The 17,637-nt window shown below is 50.8% G+C and overlaps 1 protein-coding gene and 1 long non-coding RNA gene across 2 annotated transcripts in view; both read right to left on the minus strand.

The window, feature by feature from the left end:
• SDC3 (syndecan 3) overlaps positions 1-17,637 on the minus strand; it is a 93,898-nt gene that overhangs the window by 34,535 nt on the left and 41,726 nt on the right. The window lies entirely within an intron of this gene.
• Positions 8,514-11,563, minus strand: LOC116529154. The gene is made up of 2 exons (XR_004259410.1): positions 11,295-11,563; positions 8,514-8,858 (listed from the first exon to the last, which is right to left on the minus strand). It is a non-coding gene; the product is annotated as an uncharacterized LOC116529154 (long non-coding RNA).

The following is a 17,637-nucleotide window of genomic DNA, read 5'->3' on the forward strand; positions in this document are numbered from 1 at the left end:
CCAAGATGGCGTCGAGAGTGACCTCGGGTCATCCTCACTGCTACACTTCCACCCGTGCCGTGATAGTTTACAAATGCCATGGCAATGTCAGGAAGTGATCCTATGTGGTCTAAAATGGGGAGGCATGAATAATCCACCTCTTGTTTAGTATATAATCAAGAAATAACCATCAAATGGACAACCAGCAACTCTCGGGGCTGCCCTCCCCCTGGAGTAGCCATTCTTTATTCCTTTATTTTCCTAATAAACTTGCTTTACTTTACTGTAGGGACTTGTCCTGAATTCTTTCTTGCATGAGATCCAAGAACCCTGTCTCGGGGTCTGGATTGGACCCCTTTCCTGTAACAGTCACAGGGAATTCCTCTATCCAGGCACCTTGGAGGCACTCCCTGTCTGCACCTGTGTTCAGGGGGCTGGCTGCCACCTGAGATGGAATCCTCCTGCCTGCCAGCCCCTTGCTCCACACCAGGCACTGTGGGGTGCCTTTACCCCACCCTGCTGTCCTCAGCTTCAGTCCACCATGGTCTCTCTGAGCCTCACTTTCCTCACCTCTTCCATAATGGTTTGACTGGATGTGGCTTTTAGACATTTTTTAGCAGCAGAAAAACAGAGCTTCTCTTTGGTAAGCAAGGAGATGGGGTCCTCTTGTAACGCCTGGAAAACAGAGAGGTAGGCATACACGTCTATTTAGTCTGAATCAGTGGTTTTGACTTTACGACTCCCCTAAAGCACAGATGCACAGAATTTGAAAATCAACTACATATTTCCTCAGGGTTCTTGCAACACCAACTTGATTAAAATTTAAGACTCAGACAGTCTAGACACAAATAAGAATTGCATCAGCTACAAGCAACAAAATTAAAAACAAACAAGAAAAACCCTGAGCTTTAAATCAAAGAAGGGTGTTCTCTCCCAACACAAAGTCCAGCAGAAGCACACCCCAAAGCCGTCAAGCACCTTCCCCGCCTTCACTCAGCCATCTTCCACCTGGGGCTTCCTCCTCAGATTCGTGGCCTCAGGACCACAAAGAGGCTGCTCTGGCGCCAGCATCTTGCCTGTGTTCTGGGCAGGAAGAAGTGGGTTGGCAAGGAGCCAAAAGCCTATACCAGCTGGGTGGCCTCCCTTTAAAGACTCTCCTGAAGACACCCAGTGAATCTGCTCGGATCTCATGGGCTAGAACGTGTCACATGGCATTCCAATATACCAGTGAGAAGGGGAAAAACACAGTTTTGGTTTTTTAATCTGGGCACCTTGCCACCTTGAAGAAACTCTGGGCTCCACAAGTAAAAATGAAGATGGTGGTGAGCAACTAGGTCCACTCCAGGGGACCTAGTTAAGCTGTTGTGTGGTTTGGGGCATGTCCTTTCCCCTCTCTAGCCTCGACATCCCCATTTAAAAATGGGAGAATTAGGCCAGATGCTATGGGACTTTATCCAGCTCTGCCTGCCTGGTGCATATCTTGATGCTGTTACCTACCAGCTGTGTGACCTGCGGTGGCTATTGGTCAGTTTCCTCATCTATAAAATAGGGGTAATCACGGAGCTGCCCCATAGGGTTCGGAGGACTGGACAGGCTGATACTTGTAGGGTGCTGAGCAGAGTCTGACAGGAAGGCACAGACAAAAGCCATCAGCGCCGCTGCCACGCTAAGCTCTGAGAGTCCGCGAGTCCTGAGTCCTGCTTCTGCGCGCCCCTGAGTCCTGGGTAACTGGAAGCAGGTGCCTTCCCCTCTTGGGGCCCAGCAGGTCTGAGAATTGCCTTCAGAAGCTGGGCCTGGCTTGACAGGACAGTGAGTCCCTTGCTGGGCTGGGAGCGGGGACAGGAGAGGACAGAGTCAGCCAGTTTCCTGCAGCCGGGCCAGTGACCTGGGCAGCAGGGACTTCCTGTTTCCCGGAGGGAATCCAGGCCACTGCGTCCAGCCCATCCCTCCCCTCCCCACAGCTCCCCTCTGTAATGGAGGAAACTGTCACTGGGGCAACCTTCCCTGCGTCATCTTCCCCGGGCAGGAGGGCGACCTTGTGGGTGAGAAAAGCACCAGCAACAATCACCCTTTGTCTCCAGCTCGGCTGCTCCCAAAGTGCTTTCTGACCTTGCCCTCGTCTCAGCCCTGAGAGCCTCCTGCCCATTTTCCAGATGAGGAAACTGTGGCCCAATGAGGTGAGGTGACTTGCCCCAGGTCATAGGTTACAGGGCTGGTGAGAAGTAAGGCTGGGATTAGAACCTGAGTCTTCTGAAAACATTGGCACCCAGTGGACTCTCAGTCAGGGCCCCTGAGACAGTGTCAGAGCCTGGAGCTTGACCCTCTGGTGCCCTGATGACCTAGATGTGATCCTCAGCCACTGTCACCTCCCCGGCTGGTTCCCTGAGGAAGGAGGCTTGGGGTCCACTCCAGGGGGCCTAAAGACCCCTTTGTCTTTAACATGTTCCCACTGTCCAGCCTCATGACACTTGTCCCTGGGGGCACAGAGACCAGACAGAACCACTCCACAAAACCTAGGTACAAACAGCTGTAACTCAATGTGGCCAGTCTGACATGCCACGGGCTAGGAGCAGAGACCTTGCATCCCCAGGTGCAAATCCTGACCTTGGTACTTGCTGGCTGTGTGCCTTAGGCTGGTGACTTAACCTCTCTGAGCTTCTGTTTCCTCTCCCATGAAATGGAGGTCATGTTAGTTCCCTAGTGCTGCCATAAGCAAACTGCCACGAGCTTGTTGACTTCAGATGACAGATCTAAACCTCTCAGTCCTGGGGCCTCAAGTCTGAAGACGAGATTTTTGGCAGACTTGGCTCCTTCCTGGGGCTCTGGGAAAAATGAGGTCCATGCTTCTCTCTAGTTTCTGGTGATCTTGACGTTCCTTGGTCTGTGGCTGCACAAGTCCCATCTCTGCCTCCATCTTCGTCTTCCTTCTGTCTAGGTGTCATCCCAATGTCCCTCTTCTTAGAAGGACATCAGTCCGTGGATGAGGGCCCACTCTAATCCACTGTGACTTTGTTTTGACTTGATGACATCTGCAAAGACCCTATTTCCAAATAAGGTCACATTCACAGGCAGCAGGGGTTAGAATGTGAGCTTGTTTTTCTGGGGAACAGAGTCACAACACTGCTATGAATTGTGGTGCGGATCATACAGGTAATTCTTATCTAAGCCGTCCAGCCCCGAGTCAAACTCACAGAAAGTCTTCTGATAGCAGAGGCTGTTACGCTCGCTTTGATTCTCCCACCCCAGCAACCAGCCCCAGCTTTGACTGTCCGCCTGGTGCCCAGCTCCTCCAGGTCTGAAATCCTGACTCACGTCCCGGAAGCTCCCAAAGGCTGCACCAATAATAAGAGGCATTTTTTTTTTTTTTTTTGAGTCAAGGTCTCACTCTGTCACCCAGGTTGGAGTGCAGTGGTGTAACCTCAGCTCACTGCAGCCTCCGCCTCCCAGGCTCAAACGATTCTCCCACCTCAGCCTCCCAAGTAGCTGGGACTACTGGTGCACACCACCATGCCCGGCTAATTTTTGCGTTTTTTGTAGAGACGGGGTTTTGCCATGTTGCCCAGGCTGGTATCTATTGCCCAGTTCATATCTATTGAGCACTTGCTATATGCCAGACACTGTGTAGGCACCAAACAGACATCATCTCATTCTGTCCTGATAACAATCTTGTGAGGTCGCAACTATTATTATCTTCTTTTACAAAGGAGAAAACAGATTCAGAGAGGTTTAGCGACTTACCTGGGGTCACCAGCTAGAAAGCCGCAGCACTACTCAAACCTACTGCCTCTGGCTTGGAGCTCTTAACTCTATAGCCTTCCTGCCTCTCGAACAGCAGCCCCCAAGTGCAGACCACCAACCCACCTCCGTGTCTGCTTGTCCTCTTGCCTGTTGCTGCAGCTGTCCCCAAGCATCTTTCTCAGGAGGTCCCGCCTGACCCTTGTCTCTGTTCCTCCCACTGCTGAGCCTGCCTGCTCGTGGCTGCACACATGACCTCCAGCCCAGAGCTCAGCCGTGCTGCTGGACTCCAAGGAGAAGCTACATTTTAAGAGGCACAGCTGGAGGAGAGGACCCCAGGCCAGGCAGGAAAACGGCACCGATGTCGAATCTGGAAGGAGTGAGACGTGGGGCCACAGAAAGTGGATGCTGGGCACAGACGAAGGAGAGAAGGTGGAAAGGCAGGTTGGAGCCTGGCTGTGAGGGGCCCTGAAGGCCACACTAAGATTTCTGATTGGGACCCTGGCAGGTGATGGGGCACACGGAAGGGGATGGGAGCAGGGCAGGAACAGGGTCAGGCTAGTATGGAAGAAACCCTCCTTCAGCACCACAGACTGGGCAGGGTGGCAGAGAGCACCTGGAGGTGGTCCCCAGAGAGAAAGCTGTCACAGACTTGGCTACCGATCAGGGGCTTGTGGGCCAATGTTTCCCAGATGCAGCTGGGCTGAGGCCCTGCTATGGCTCCTGCAGCCCTGCATGTGTGCAGGCCACCTGCGTGTGCCGTCTCATCACCAGGACAGTCCCCAGCCTGGGTGACCGTGTCTGTCCTCATTCGTTAGATGGATGTCCTCATTAGTTAGCAGGTGTAGAGGTGACCTGAGAGCAGGGGATCTGCCCCTGCCCCATCCTGAGCTGGGCCTCCCAGAACAGGACAGGTCACTGTAATAGCTAAGATCACATTTATTGAGCAGCGACTATGTGCCTGGTGCTGTTTTAAGCATTCACTGTGGATTCATTTCTTTACTCTGATGAGCAACACTGTGAAGCAGGTGCAATTATTATTCCCATTTTATAGATAAGAAAACTGAGGTTAGAAGAATTGCCAAGGTCACATTTGCTAAGTGCTGGGGCTCACTTGGAGCATACATCCAGGTCCAGAACAAACTCAGTGCACCTGGGAGGGGCGGAGAGAGCCGGCGCTGCACGGATTGGGACGGAACAAAAGTCTGTGTAGCTGTGACTCTGAGTGCCAGCCACAAAGGAGGGGTAGCATCTCAGCGGGGGCCAGACAACCCTGAGGACACGGCTCCAACCCCAGTGCCTGCCACTACAAAAGCTTCTCGGCTCAATCTCCCCAACTTAGATATAATCCCCAGGTAGGAGGTCCCAAAATGATTAAGATTATGTTTCTGCTATATTCAGCGAAATGGGAGCTCAAAATAGAAATCCAGGTCAGAAATAAAAAAGAAAGTTACACTTCTTATGCATCAGTGTTGTGACTTCATACCTGATATGCTATCATCGAACCATTGTACAGATGGGGCAATTGAGACTTAAAATAAGCAGCGAAGATGGGTGTGGATGACCTCCAGGGCCCCAGCAGTGAGCTCACACTTCACCCATTCAGCTTGAGTAAACCTGACACACAGTGGAACAAACTGGGGCTCAACACTCTGACAGCTCCTGGGTTCTAGGCCTGTCTCTGTCCCTTGGTCACTGTTGAATAAATTGCCTCTCTGAACCTCAGTTTCTATGTGAGATGGACTAGTAACGCCCTCCTTCATTAATTCACTCCACATACATTTATTGAGCTTCTACTATGTGCCAGGCACTGCACTAGGAGCTGGGGATACAGCAATGAATAAACCTTTGGGGGTATGTCAGGATCTACCTGATAAACGATGGGCCATTCCCTCTCCCTTCCCCTCCCTGTGGGTGCGCCCCACAGCACCTGCAGGGTATAGTAATGTAAATACCTATCATGGTGGCCCTACGATGCCCTGGCTAGAAGAACTGTGGTGCCCATGGAGTGCTGAGAGGGGAGACAGCTGGATGAGGCTCCAATGCCTTGGTGTTTTCCAGAACTTTTGGCCTGCAGGGCCAGACTGCTATCCTGATGTCAGAGGTGTGGCCTCAGGAGAGGAAATGGAAGGTGCAGGGTGAGGCTGGCTCTTAGCCACTGTTTGGGCACAGGAAAACATTTTCCTGTGGGGAGGGGAAGCCCCGGGAATCCACTCCAGCCAGCCATCTGGAGGGTAGCCCCATCCAGAGCAGCCCTGGGCAGGGTGACGGGAGACAGGTGTGTGTGTGTGTGTGTGTGTGTGTGTGTGTGTGTGTGTGTGTGTGTCCGTGTGGGTCTGTTTCTGTGGATCTGTAACTCTGTGTGGATCTGCATGTGTTTATGGGTGTACACCTCAATATTACCAAGTCCCAGAGGGGAGGAGTACCCCAGACCTTCCTATACACACAGTCGCACTGAGGCAGGCACACACAATCCATATATAAAGGCCCCACCCAGACACACAGACAGACACATATGCATATACTCAAGCACCCACAGTCACAGTCACACCATGCATCCACAGTCTTCTGGGTACATAGATGTATATGTATACACAGACACATGCCCATAAGCACAGACACACACACACACACACACACACACAAACATGCCTTCACACAAGGACATACACAGAGACACATGCAGACACCCAAAAGCTGATGGGACCAAAGCCCAGGGAGGAAGGCCAGAGCGGGAGGTGATGACCAAAGGCAGGCAGCGCGTGCCCGAGGGCTCCCAGCCTAGAAGGACGTAGCTATGCGGGTCCCTCACTGGAGCGCAGGGTGAGATGTACCTGGAGAGAGGGCCATAGCAGAAACATTGGGCCCAGAGGAAGGAGCAACCAGCTCTGCTGGACGGGGGTGAGATCAGGAAGGACTTCCCAGAGGCAGTGACAGAGACTTTAGAAAAGAGCCTCGGCTGGATATGGTGGCTCAGGCCTGTAATCTCAACACTTTGGGAGGCCATAGCAAGAGGATCACTTCAGCCCAAGAGTTGGAGACCAGCCTGGGCAAGACCAGTCATAGCAAGACCCTGACTCTACAAAAAAATATTTTTTATTTAGCCAGGTGTAGTGCTGCATGCCTGTGGTCCCAGCTACTCAAGAGGCTGAAGTCAGAGGACCATGTGTGCCCAGGAGTTCAAGGATGCAGTGATTGTGGCACTGTACTCAGCCTGGGCCACAGAGTGAGACACTTTCTCTAATAAATAAATAAATAAGACACCAGAAGTCCAGAGAGAGGAAGAGGGGATGGGGTGCGTCTTGGAGTGTGCTCAAAGGTCACACCTCAAGCACCCATCAGCCGCTCCGTGGACCAGGTTCTCCCCCAACATTCCTCCCCATCTCCAGCCATTGTCTGCCATCCTGCCATGAGTCCCTTATTCTCTTCCATACCTACAGTCAGCATTGTTGGCTGTCGGCCACCCAGAAACCCTGTCCCTATTCTCTAGGTAACAGAAAAATTCTTCCTCTCTTAGAGGACTTTCTTCTCCCTTATTACTGTAGTTGGCACAGTCCTAGGACCCCTGGAATTTTACATGTGGCTGCTGGAAGAGAGAGGCTGTGGGTCTCCTGTCTGACAAACTGACAGGATGTGGCACCAAACTGCCTGTGGCCATGTCTACCTCCCACTCGTGTGGAGGAAGGCTGCCTGGAATAGAAGAGACGGAAGCCAACAGAGTGGAGAGGGTAAGGTCCCAATTGATCCGGGTGCGCCTGAGCCAACACCATCCTGTGCCTGCCAGGGTGAGAGCCAGGGCAGCCATTTTTTTTTTTTTTTTTGAGGCAGAGTCTTGTGCTTGTCGCCCAGGCTGGAGTACAATGGCCTGATCTCGGCTCACTGCAGCCTCCGCCTCCCAGGTTCAAGCAATTCTCCTGCCTCAACCTCCTGAGTAGCTGGGATTACAGGCGCCAGTTACCACATCCAGTTAATTTTTGTATTTTTGGTAGAGACAGGGTTTCGCCATGTTGGCCAGGCTGGTCTCGAACTCCTGACCTCGTGATCTGCCCGCCTCAGCCTCCCAAAGTGCCAGGATTACAGGCATGAGCCACCACCCTTGGCCCAGTGCAGCCCATTTTTCATATATTCTGGTTTGATCTGGTACCAAAAACTAGAAGAGACCTGACTAGCACAGTTCCCTTCTTCATTCTGTCTCCCATCTGTCCTTACCCCATCATCATCATCTACACAGCTCCCTCCCCACCATAGGCTCTGTCCCACCTACCTCTCCTTCTTCCCCACATCCATCCTCCAGAGCCCCCGCCTCCAGCCCTCAGCCCGGCATCACCAACCCTCCCCAGAAGGGGCGGTCCTGGGCTCTAGTGACAGCTGAAGGTCAGATTTCACAAGAGCAGCCTCTGGGTTATATTCAAGGCTGAAAGCTCTGGATGTAATGGGAAGAGACAGTGGCTGCAGGCAGCACACAAGGCTTGGCTTTAGGCCTGGGTAGGGAACCCGGCCCTCCCTCTGTTAGCAGGCACCGATAGGGCTGACCTATCCTGGGTCAGGCTTCGGTACCTCTGCCCCATTTGAAAGCATTAACCCCTTCTCTAGTCTCAGCCTCCAGTCTCTCTCCCCTCCTTCCCATCATGCATTCTGTGGCCAGAGAGAGCTTCCGAAAATACAAATCTGACAATGGCATTACCCTCCCCACAGAACTCTGACAGCTCCCTGTGCCCTGGGAGATAATAGCCTTTAGTCTGGTTATTAGCTAGGATATAGGTTGAGCTTCTAAAGCAGAGACCCAAAATAACTCTGGCTTAAAGGAGAGAGAAGTTTATTTATCCCTCATATAGTCATTTACATATCAACCATTAATGGCAGGGGCTCCTTGGCACAGCGGACCCAAGTTCCTTCTGTCTTGTTAAGCTGTAGTCATTTCGTGTTGCCCTCATTCACATGTTCAAGATGGGACCACGTGCACCTTCCACCAATGGCAAGGGGAAAGGGACGGGGCGGACACACCACTATCTTTTAAGTGATCAAGGGGAAAACCGCCTACACTTCTGCTCGCATCCTATTGGCCACATTAGTCACATGGCTCCACCTAGCTGCAAAGCAGGCTGGGAAATGTAGTCTTTCTTCCAAGCCGCCGTGTGTTATTGCTACGAAAGGAAAAACAGATACCATTGCAAAGCCAGCAGTTGCTGCCTCAGCCTAGCATTTGGAGTCCTTCATATCTTTGCTCATGCTGTGCACCATTGCCCACCTCCCTCTTTCTACCTCCCTAGTGCCTGCTCATTTATAAAGACTCAGCTCGGGCCAGGCGTGGTGGCTCACACCTATAATCCCAGCACTTTGGGAGGCCAAGGTGGGTGGATCACCTGAGGTCAGGAGTTCGAAACCAGCCTGACCAACATGGCAAAACCCCGTCTCTACTAAAAATAGAAAAATTATCTGGGCATGATGGCACCTGCCTGTAATCCCAGCTACTCAGGAGGCTGAGACACGAGAATTGCTTGAACCTGGGAGGCAAGAGGCCGCAGTGAGAAGTCACGCTGCTGCACTCCAGCCTGGGCTACAGAGTGAGACTGTCTCAAAAAAACAGACTCAGCTCAAATGACCTGCATTCTGGGAAGCCCTTCTTGACCACCACCCCAGTCTAGAGGAAGAGTCTTCGTGTCCATTGATGACATGGTGTCATGTGTAAGGAAGAATTCATCTCCCACCCTAGATTGGAAGCAACCTCAGGACAGAGACTGCAACTAATTCAATTCTGCATCCCCCCACCCAATATCAAGCCTGAAATGGATGGGTATTAGGGAATACAGAATAAATGAATGAAAAAATGAGTGAGTAAACGAACTATTTAAATTAGAAAATTGTAACTGATAAGTGATGATTGATTGAATGCATGATTGTGGGCCTGGGGAGACACCTGAGCATTGATGCTGTGCTGATTAGGCTGGCAAGACTCCCCTGGGGGTCTCACCTCCTAATATGCGGCTCCCTCCACCAGAAATGCTCTTCCCTTTGGTTACTGTCTAGCTCCTGCTCCACCCTTACTTCTCATTTTAAATTCATGTCCTCCCTCCTCACTCCTCCCTCACTCCAACAGCACCCTTCCCCCCGACACCCCGCAGTCCACAGACCACGGTCCTTCCTCTGAAGCACTCAGAACAACTGTCACTACGTACATGCCATGTACTAGTTTGTCCACGAGACTGGGAGCTCCATGAGAACAGGGTTGGGTCTGTCTCTCCCATTGTTGAGTCCCCAGCCTGGCACAGTGCTGGACAGAGTAGCTGTCCACTAAAAGTTAAATGAGAACCTGACTTCTTAGAGTGTATCTAAAAGGATTGACATTTTGGCCCCAAGAAGGGCCAGGATAATGTTTGTGGCATGAGTGAGTAGGTGGCAGCCTCAGCTCTGCATGGTGGGTGGCACTAAGAGTCTATGCCCAGAGGTGGCCTGACTGAGGGGACTGTGGGGACAAGAGACAAGCAGAAAACTGCCCACAAGCATCTGATCGAAGAGCCCTGGGTGTGGTCTGCTATAACAAAGGATTGGGAGCCACACCTTCACTTTGACTGCTGGAGAGAGAGGGGCTTGCTGGAAGGCAGGAGATATTGTGATACAGATGACAAGTTACTTAACTACCCTGTGCCTCAGTTTCCCCATGTGAAGGAGTTAACAAGAGCACTGTCCTTATGGGATTGTTGTGAAGACTAAAAGATTAATCCACGTAAAGTGCCAGGGCTCGGTTCACTGTACATGTTTGCAGGTAACATGAAGGGGCAATAAAAAGACCTGTTCCCAGGTCAGAAAGAGCCCTGGCTGAGCCTCAGATTTCTCATCTGTAAAGTGGGTGCGCCAATATGTAACCCCAGGGGCTTGGAAAGATATAGTGAGACAAGGCTATAAGGGGATTGGCGTCGTGCCTGGCACCAGGGAATCCTCACCCCTTCTCCTGAGACAGAGAAGAGAGAGGTGGGTGCAGAGAATGCCTGCCTGCCTCGCCTGCCATAGGCACGAGCCTGGGGAAGTGGGGAGGCCCCCTGGTGACTAATCTCGTTAATGGTAATCATCACCCTGGTTCTCATTAATATAATAACACTGGGCTCCCGGCCGCCGCCTGGCTCCAGCTCTGGCTCCTCTGTGCCTCTCATCTCAGCCTGGCGGGGGGCTCTGCAAACACTCATTACACTCCAGTCCCTGGGGAGGCCGCCAGAAGCAGCAGCTATTCCGGGCACACGGCTCAACTCTGGGCCGCAGGCTCTGCTTTTAATAAGCACTGTTGTATACACTCAAGCACACACACACACTCACATGCACACACAGGTGCTCACACACACAATTATGCAGCACTTTGCAAGCTCTTTGCTGACCATTAATAATAATCGCTCACAATGACCAAGCCTTAGGTGGTAAACAATGATTGTGGAAGACTGCTAAACACTTCCACTTGCCAGGAGCGGTTCTAAGTGCTCTCTCCACTTGTATTAACCCATATCATCTAAATGAGCATTCCTGGTGTTTCCATGTTGCAGCTGTGGAAACTGAAGTACCTGGAGGTGATGAGACTTACCCCAATCACTGACCCGTGGAGCAACAGAGCTGGGATCCAAATGCACAGAGTGTTAAGCAGAAGCTTAACACTGCTTCAAAGGGTATTAGCTCCTCAAGTCAATCCTCACGCTGATTCAGTCCTTATTCTCCCCATTGCACCAGTGAAGACATGGGCTCAGAGAAGTGATGTCACTTACTCAGGAACACACAGGGTGGCCCAACCAGAGTGGCAGCCTCACCACTCCCCAGGGGTGGAAGTAGGAAGGGAAATACTATTCCTCTTTTAAAAAGGGCCGGGGCACGGTGGCTCATGCCTGTAATCCCAGCACTGTGGGAGGCTGAGGCGGGTGGATCACAAGGTCAAGAGATTGAGATCATCCTGGTCAACATGGTGAAACCCTACCTCTACTAAAAATACAAAAATTAGCTGGGTGTGGTGGTGCACGCCTGTAGTCCCCGCTACTTGGGAGGCTGAGGCAGGAGAATTGCTTGAACCCGGGAGGCAGAGGTTACCATGAGCCAAGATCACAATCATGCCATTGCACTCCAGCCTGGGCAATAAGAGCGAAATTCCGTCTCACCAAAAAAAAAAAAAAAGAAAAAAAGGGAGAAACTGAGGCCCAGAGAGATTACACAGGGACTGGTGGAGCCCTGGCCCCCTCTTCCGGTCTCCCACTTCACCCCCAGCTCTCACCCTCCCACACTCACCCCCACCTTGGAGACCTGAATTCAGGCACAGACCTGCTGGCTTGGCCATGGGGCACTCAGTGTGAGAGGCCCTCCCGCCACCGGGGCTCCCTCCAGGCCATTGATGTTCTGTGCCACCACCTCCTAGCTGTGTGTTCCTGGTCAAGTCACATCACCTCTCTGGGCCTGGGTTTCCTCAAAACGGGGAAAAGAGCTGGAGTATTTACAACGTTCCAGGCCTATTCTATGTGTGTTCCATGCAGTATTTCTTTTTTCTATTTTTTTATTTTTTTATTTTCTGAATCAGAGTCACCAGGCTGAGTGCAATGACACGATCCTGGCTCACTGCAACCTACACCTCCCGGGTTCAAGCAATTCTCCTGCCTCAGCCTCCCGAGCAGCTGGGACTGCAGGTGCACTCCACCACGCCCAGCTAATTTTTGTATTTTTAGTAGAGACGGGGTTTTACCACGTTGGCCAGGATGGTCTTGATCTCCTGACCTTGTGATCCACCCACCTTGGACTCCCAAAGTGCTGGGATTACAGGCATGAACCACCACACCCGTCCTCCATGTAGTATTTCATTTTATTCTCACCACAAACCCAGAAGGAAGATATTTTAAAAATCGATGATTTTTAAGATTCTGTTATTCTATAGAATAGAATTCTGATTCCCACAGAGTCTATTATGAAAGATTCCATGATCTTAGAAAGAGTCCATTACTCTGGGATTCTCAGGTACTGGAAGGTTCCATCATTCTATAGCTGTGGAGTTAAAGAACTTAATGAATTGGTAATTCGTTGCACCTCAAGGGCAAGAGGCAGTCTGTCAGCCCTTGGTCAGCCTTGACTCCCACCACTGTCCACCCCTGCCCCTGTCCCCTCCCTCTACTGTGACATCGGAGCCAGCCAAGGCAGAACAACCTGTCTCTATGTCATGGCCTTGAGTCTAAGGTCAGTGAGGACTGTGGAGACTGCCAGAGCACGTCGTGGGTAACTTGGCGGACAAAGGGCTCTGTGCACCCGCCTCCACTGTTCTGGCTAGGCCTCACACACAATGGAAGGACCTTTCAAAACTGCACCCAGCCTGCCCCCTCCCTCAGCCAGAGACACCCAGAGGTGCAGCTGAGCTCGGTCACAGAGTAGGCCCCCTCCCTGCTCAGAAGGTCCATGGAGAGGAGGTGGGGGCCACTGGGCACAGAAGGGCAAGAGTCTCCCCACTCTTTCTTAACTACCGATGGTTCCCACCTCTCTACCTTTGCCCATGCTGTTCACCCTGCCTGACACGCCCCTCTCCCTCTACGAATCCTCCAAGTCCCCTCATGTCCTACCTCCTCCAGCAAGGCCTGCCTGGTTATTCTACCCCACCCCCACCGCATTTCCTCTTTCTCCAAAGTCCTGTTGTGTGGCACTGGGGGCTTATGTGGGGCTCAGAGACTCTCGTCTCTCCTTTCCTGTCTGTCCTCTCTGCTACCACCAGAGTGATCTTCCTGGAACAGAAATGTGGCCTTGTCACGCTCTTTCTACAGAAGCAAACTCAGAAGTGTGGTATTCACATCTTCCCAACTCACGCCCCATCCTTTCTGCTTGGCTTCAATTTCTGCCTCAACTCCATGCTCTAAAGCTTGGCCAGATGAAGTGGGGATCTGCCCTCCGGACACATGGACACCTGGGCAGTGCTTCTGAGACTGGAGCAGCTGAGACCCTGCCTTGATCACAACACACAGGCATTGAGAGTCCCCTTGCCCATCCAACTACACACACATACAGCACTTAGGCTGCCACCAGGGAGCCCACTGGGATTGCAATGGTGTGTGTTGGTACCATGGACAGTGCTGGTGGGGGCAGGCTCTGAGGGCTACGAAATCCACCCACTCTGGGGCATGCATGGGTTTCATGCAGCAGGCATTTGCCGTCCCATTCTTGCTAGGTGTTATGGAAAATTCCAGAGAAAAAGACATGTTGTCACTGACCCCAGGGGCCTTAGAGACTGGAGAACTGACAGCCCTGCCACCAACCTCCCACCTGCCTCCCTGCAGACTGCCACAGTCATTTGTACAAATCACAAATCTGACCATATCTCTCCCACCACCCCCTCCCCCCCCCTTTTTTTTTTTTTTCTTTTTTGAGACAGAGTCTCAATATGTCACCAGGAGTACAGTGGCATGATCATGGCTCACTGCAACCTCTGTCTCCCGGGTTCAAGTGATTCTCCTGCCTCAGCCTCCCTCCCAGGTACCTGGGATTACAGGCACACATGACCATGCCCAGCTAGTTTCTGTGTTTTTTGGTAGAAATGAGGTTTCACCTTGGCCCAGATGATTTTCAACTCCTGACCTCAGGTGATCCATCGCTTCAGCCTCCCAAAGTGCTGGGATTACAGGCATGAACCACTGTGCCCAGCCCCATGTCTCTCTTAAAAGCTCCATGGGACACACACACACACACACACACACATTCTCTCTCTCTCTCTCATACACACACACACAGACAGACACACACACATCACACATGTCAATTACTTGTAAGAGAAACTCCAAAGCATTGAGCATAACAGTCAAGGCTCTTTCTGACCCAGAAGGCCCAGCCACCCTCCTCCCCTCACCACCATCCCCACCCTCATGAGCCGAATACTCCAGCCCTGCTTGATTTCCATCATTCCCCAGACATGCAAGGGTGCTTTTCTCATTTTTGTCCTCTAGAGAGTATCTGCCCGTCTTCTTTTCACAGAGAACTCCTACATAGACTTCAAAACGTAAACCAAATATTTCCTCCTCCAGGAAGCCCCAAAGTGAGTTGTTCCCTCCCTCTGCATGCCAAGAGGCCTTCTACCTGCCTCTATGTCACTTGGCATATTGAATTCTGAATTACCATGCATCCCTCATATCAAACAGAAGCCACTACATTTGTCTGGGCTTGTTAGGAAAGGCATGGTGCTTGGCAGAGTGCAGGGACTCTCTGAGAATTCTAACTGATTAATCACTATGTCAGTAATACTTGTATTTGACAACTTTAGATTTTCTGGAAGCCTAAAAATAATGTCAAAGCTGTGCTTTGTATGCTAGTTTTTCACTCTAGAAGCCTGTCTGTCTTGTCTTTAGAAAGAGAGAGCACTATTTATTGCGTCGACCATATGCCCAATAATTGTTAGAATATGATTAAATAAAACAGCCTCTAGCAGATCAGCGCATCAGGTCCAGCCCTCCTCCTTCACATCTGTGTTCCCCACGCCAGGCTGTGGGTTCCCGGAGGGCCAGGATTTCGTGTCTTTTATTCCCCTGGTACCTAGCATGGAGTCTGGCACACAGGAGGTATCCATCAGTATTGGGAGACTAACAAACTAGAAGGAATCACATGGGCTCCAGGTCAGATTGCCTGGGTTCAGATCCTCATTCTGCCATGTGCTTGATGTGGAATTTTAGACACAATTCTAACCTTTCAAAGAGGCCTCTCTTTTCTCATCTGTAAAATGGGCATATTACTAGTATACACCTCATGGGGTCATGATGGTCTTTATGATGTTGTGTAAAAAGGACCAGGCATACAGCCTGCCCAGCAGAAACACCTAGTAAAAGGTGATTGTTGCGGTCACTAATGTTGGGTTGAATTTTGCGGCTTCAACTTAAGCACAGCGGGAATCCAGAGACAAGAGAGGGCAGCTTCACCAAGAATCCAAGATGACTTAGATGATCCAAGTCAATATTTACTGAGTACTTCCTATGCACCTTGAATTTACAATGAAGCCTCATGGCGATTCTACCAGGTGGATACTAGGGTTATCCCCCTTCTATTTCCATAAGCAGCCGGGTATATGGAGTCAAATAACTTGGCTGGAATCACCTTACCAGTAAGCACAAGAGTTGGGAGTCAAACCAGGTCAATTTGGCCCCAGAGTGGGGCTCTTCACTTGCATGCCACATAGCCAACCTCAAGGAAGCTGGAGGCTCAGCTGGCCTTTGCAGGGCAAGCCACAAGACAGAGTCGCCTCTGCTGGGAGGAAAGAAGAAGGACTTCCCCTCACGTACTTCCCATGAGCCAACCCAGGGTATCTCCCAAAGGCCTGCATCTCTCTCTCTATTCTCTCACCCCTACCTTTCCCACCCAGCCAGCCTCCCTCACGCCCTCCTTTCCCTTCCTCCTCCCATTGTCCAGGTCTAAGAGTTCATCCTGGCCAATGACTGGGAGCTCCCAGAGCAGGTGATGTTGGAGTGGGGTTTTGAAGGATCCATAGGAGTTTGCCAGGGGAAGGTGGAGAAGAAGTCAAGGTTGACTGTGCTGTTGTCTCACCTACATTCTCAGCATCTGGAAGTCTCCGTGCTTCAGTTTCCTCATCTGTAAACATGAGAGTAATGAGTACCTACTGCTTCTCGAGATTTTGTAAAGATTAAATAAGCTACTACATGTACAATAATTTTATTTAATAAACACTCATGTAGTGCTTACCATATGCCAGGCACTATTCTAAAGGCCTCACACTGTTAAAAAGTTCTTAGAGCATGCCTGGCACCCGGTAAGTCCAATACACGTGTCTTCTGTTGTTACCATTACAGCCATGCACCACATAACAATGTTTCAGTCAACCACAGATCCCATATGCAGAGGTGATCTCATAAGATTATAAGGCAGCTGAAAAATTCCTACCACCTGGTGACGTCATACGCTGGTGTGAACAAACCTCCTGCTTAGCCCGTCATATAAAAGTCCAGCACAGGGTAGGGCAAGGTGGCTGACGCCTGTAATCCCAGCACTTTGGGAGGCCAAGGTGGGCAGATCACTTGAGGCCAGGAGTTCAAGATCAGCCTGGCCAACAAGGTGAAACCCCATTTCTATTAAAAATACAAAATTAGCCAGATGTGGTAGCACGTGCCTGTAATCCCAGCTACTTGGGGGACTGAGGCAGGAGAATTGCCTGAACCCAGGAGCCGGAGGTTGCGGTGAGCTGAGATCACGCCACTGCAATCCAGTCTGGGTGATGGCATGAGACTCTGTCTCAAAAAAATTTGAAAAAATAAGAAACAAAGTCTAGCACATAGAATTATATACAGCACATAATACTTGATAATGGTAATAAATGACTATGTTAATTTACTACATTATACTTTTTATCACTATTTCAGAGTGTGCTCTTTCTACTTATTAAAAAAGTTAACTGTAAGACAGCCTGAGACAGGTTTCTTCAGGAGGTATCGTGAAGAAGGCACTGTTACCACGGGAGGCGACAGCTCCATGCATGCTATTGTCCCTGAAGACCTTCCAGTGGAACAAGCTGTGGAGATGGAAGACAGGGATACTGACGAACCTGACCCCGCAGAGGCTTAGGCTAATGTGTGTGGTTGTGTCTTAGTTTGCAACAAAAAAATGTTTAAAAAGCAAAAATAAAAACAAAATATTTCAAAAATAGGCCAGTCGCAGTGGCTCATGCCTATAATCCCAGCATTTTGGGAGGCCGAAGTGGGCCGATCACCTGAGGTCAGGAGTTTGAAACCAGCCTGACCAACATGGAGAAACCCCATCTTTTCTAAAAATAAAAATTAGCCAAGCATGGCAGCGCATGCCTATAATTCCAGCTACTTGGGAGGCTGAGGCAGGAGAATCGCTTGAACCCAGGAGGCGGAGGTTGCGGTGAGCTGAGATCACACCATAGCACTCCAGCCTGGCAACAAGAGCAAAACTCCGTCTCAAAAAAAA

The sequence above is a fragment of the Sapajus apella genome, unplaced genomic scaffold (assembly GCF_009761245.1).
Source record: "Sapajus apella isolate SASKATOON/1434 unplaced genomic scaffold, GSC_monkey_1.0 scaffold62, whole genome shotgun sequence".
NCBI classification, from domain to species: Eukaryota; Metazoa; Chordata; class Mammalia; order Primates; family Cebidae; genus Sapajus; species Sapajus apella.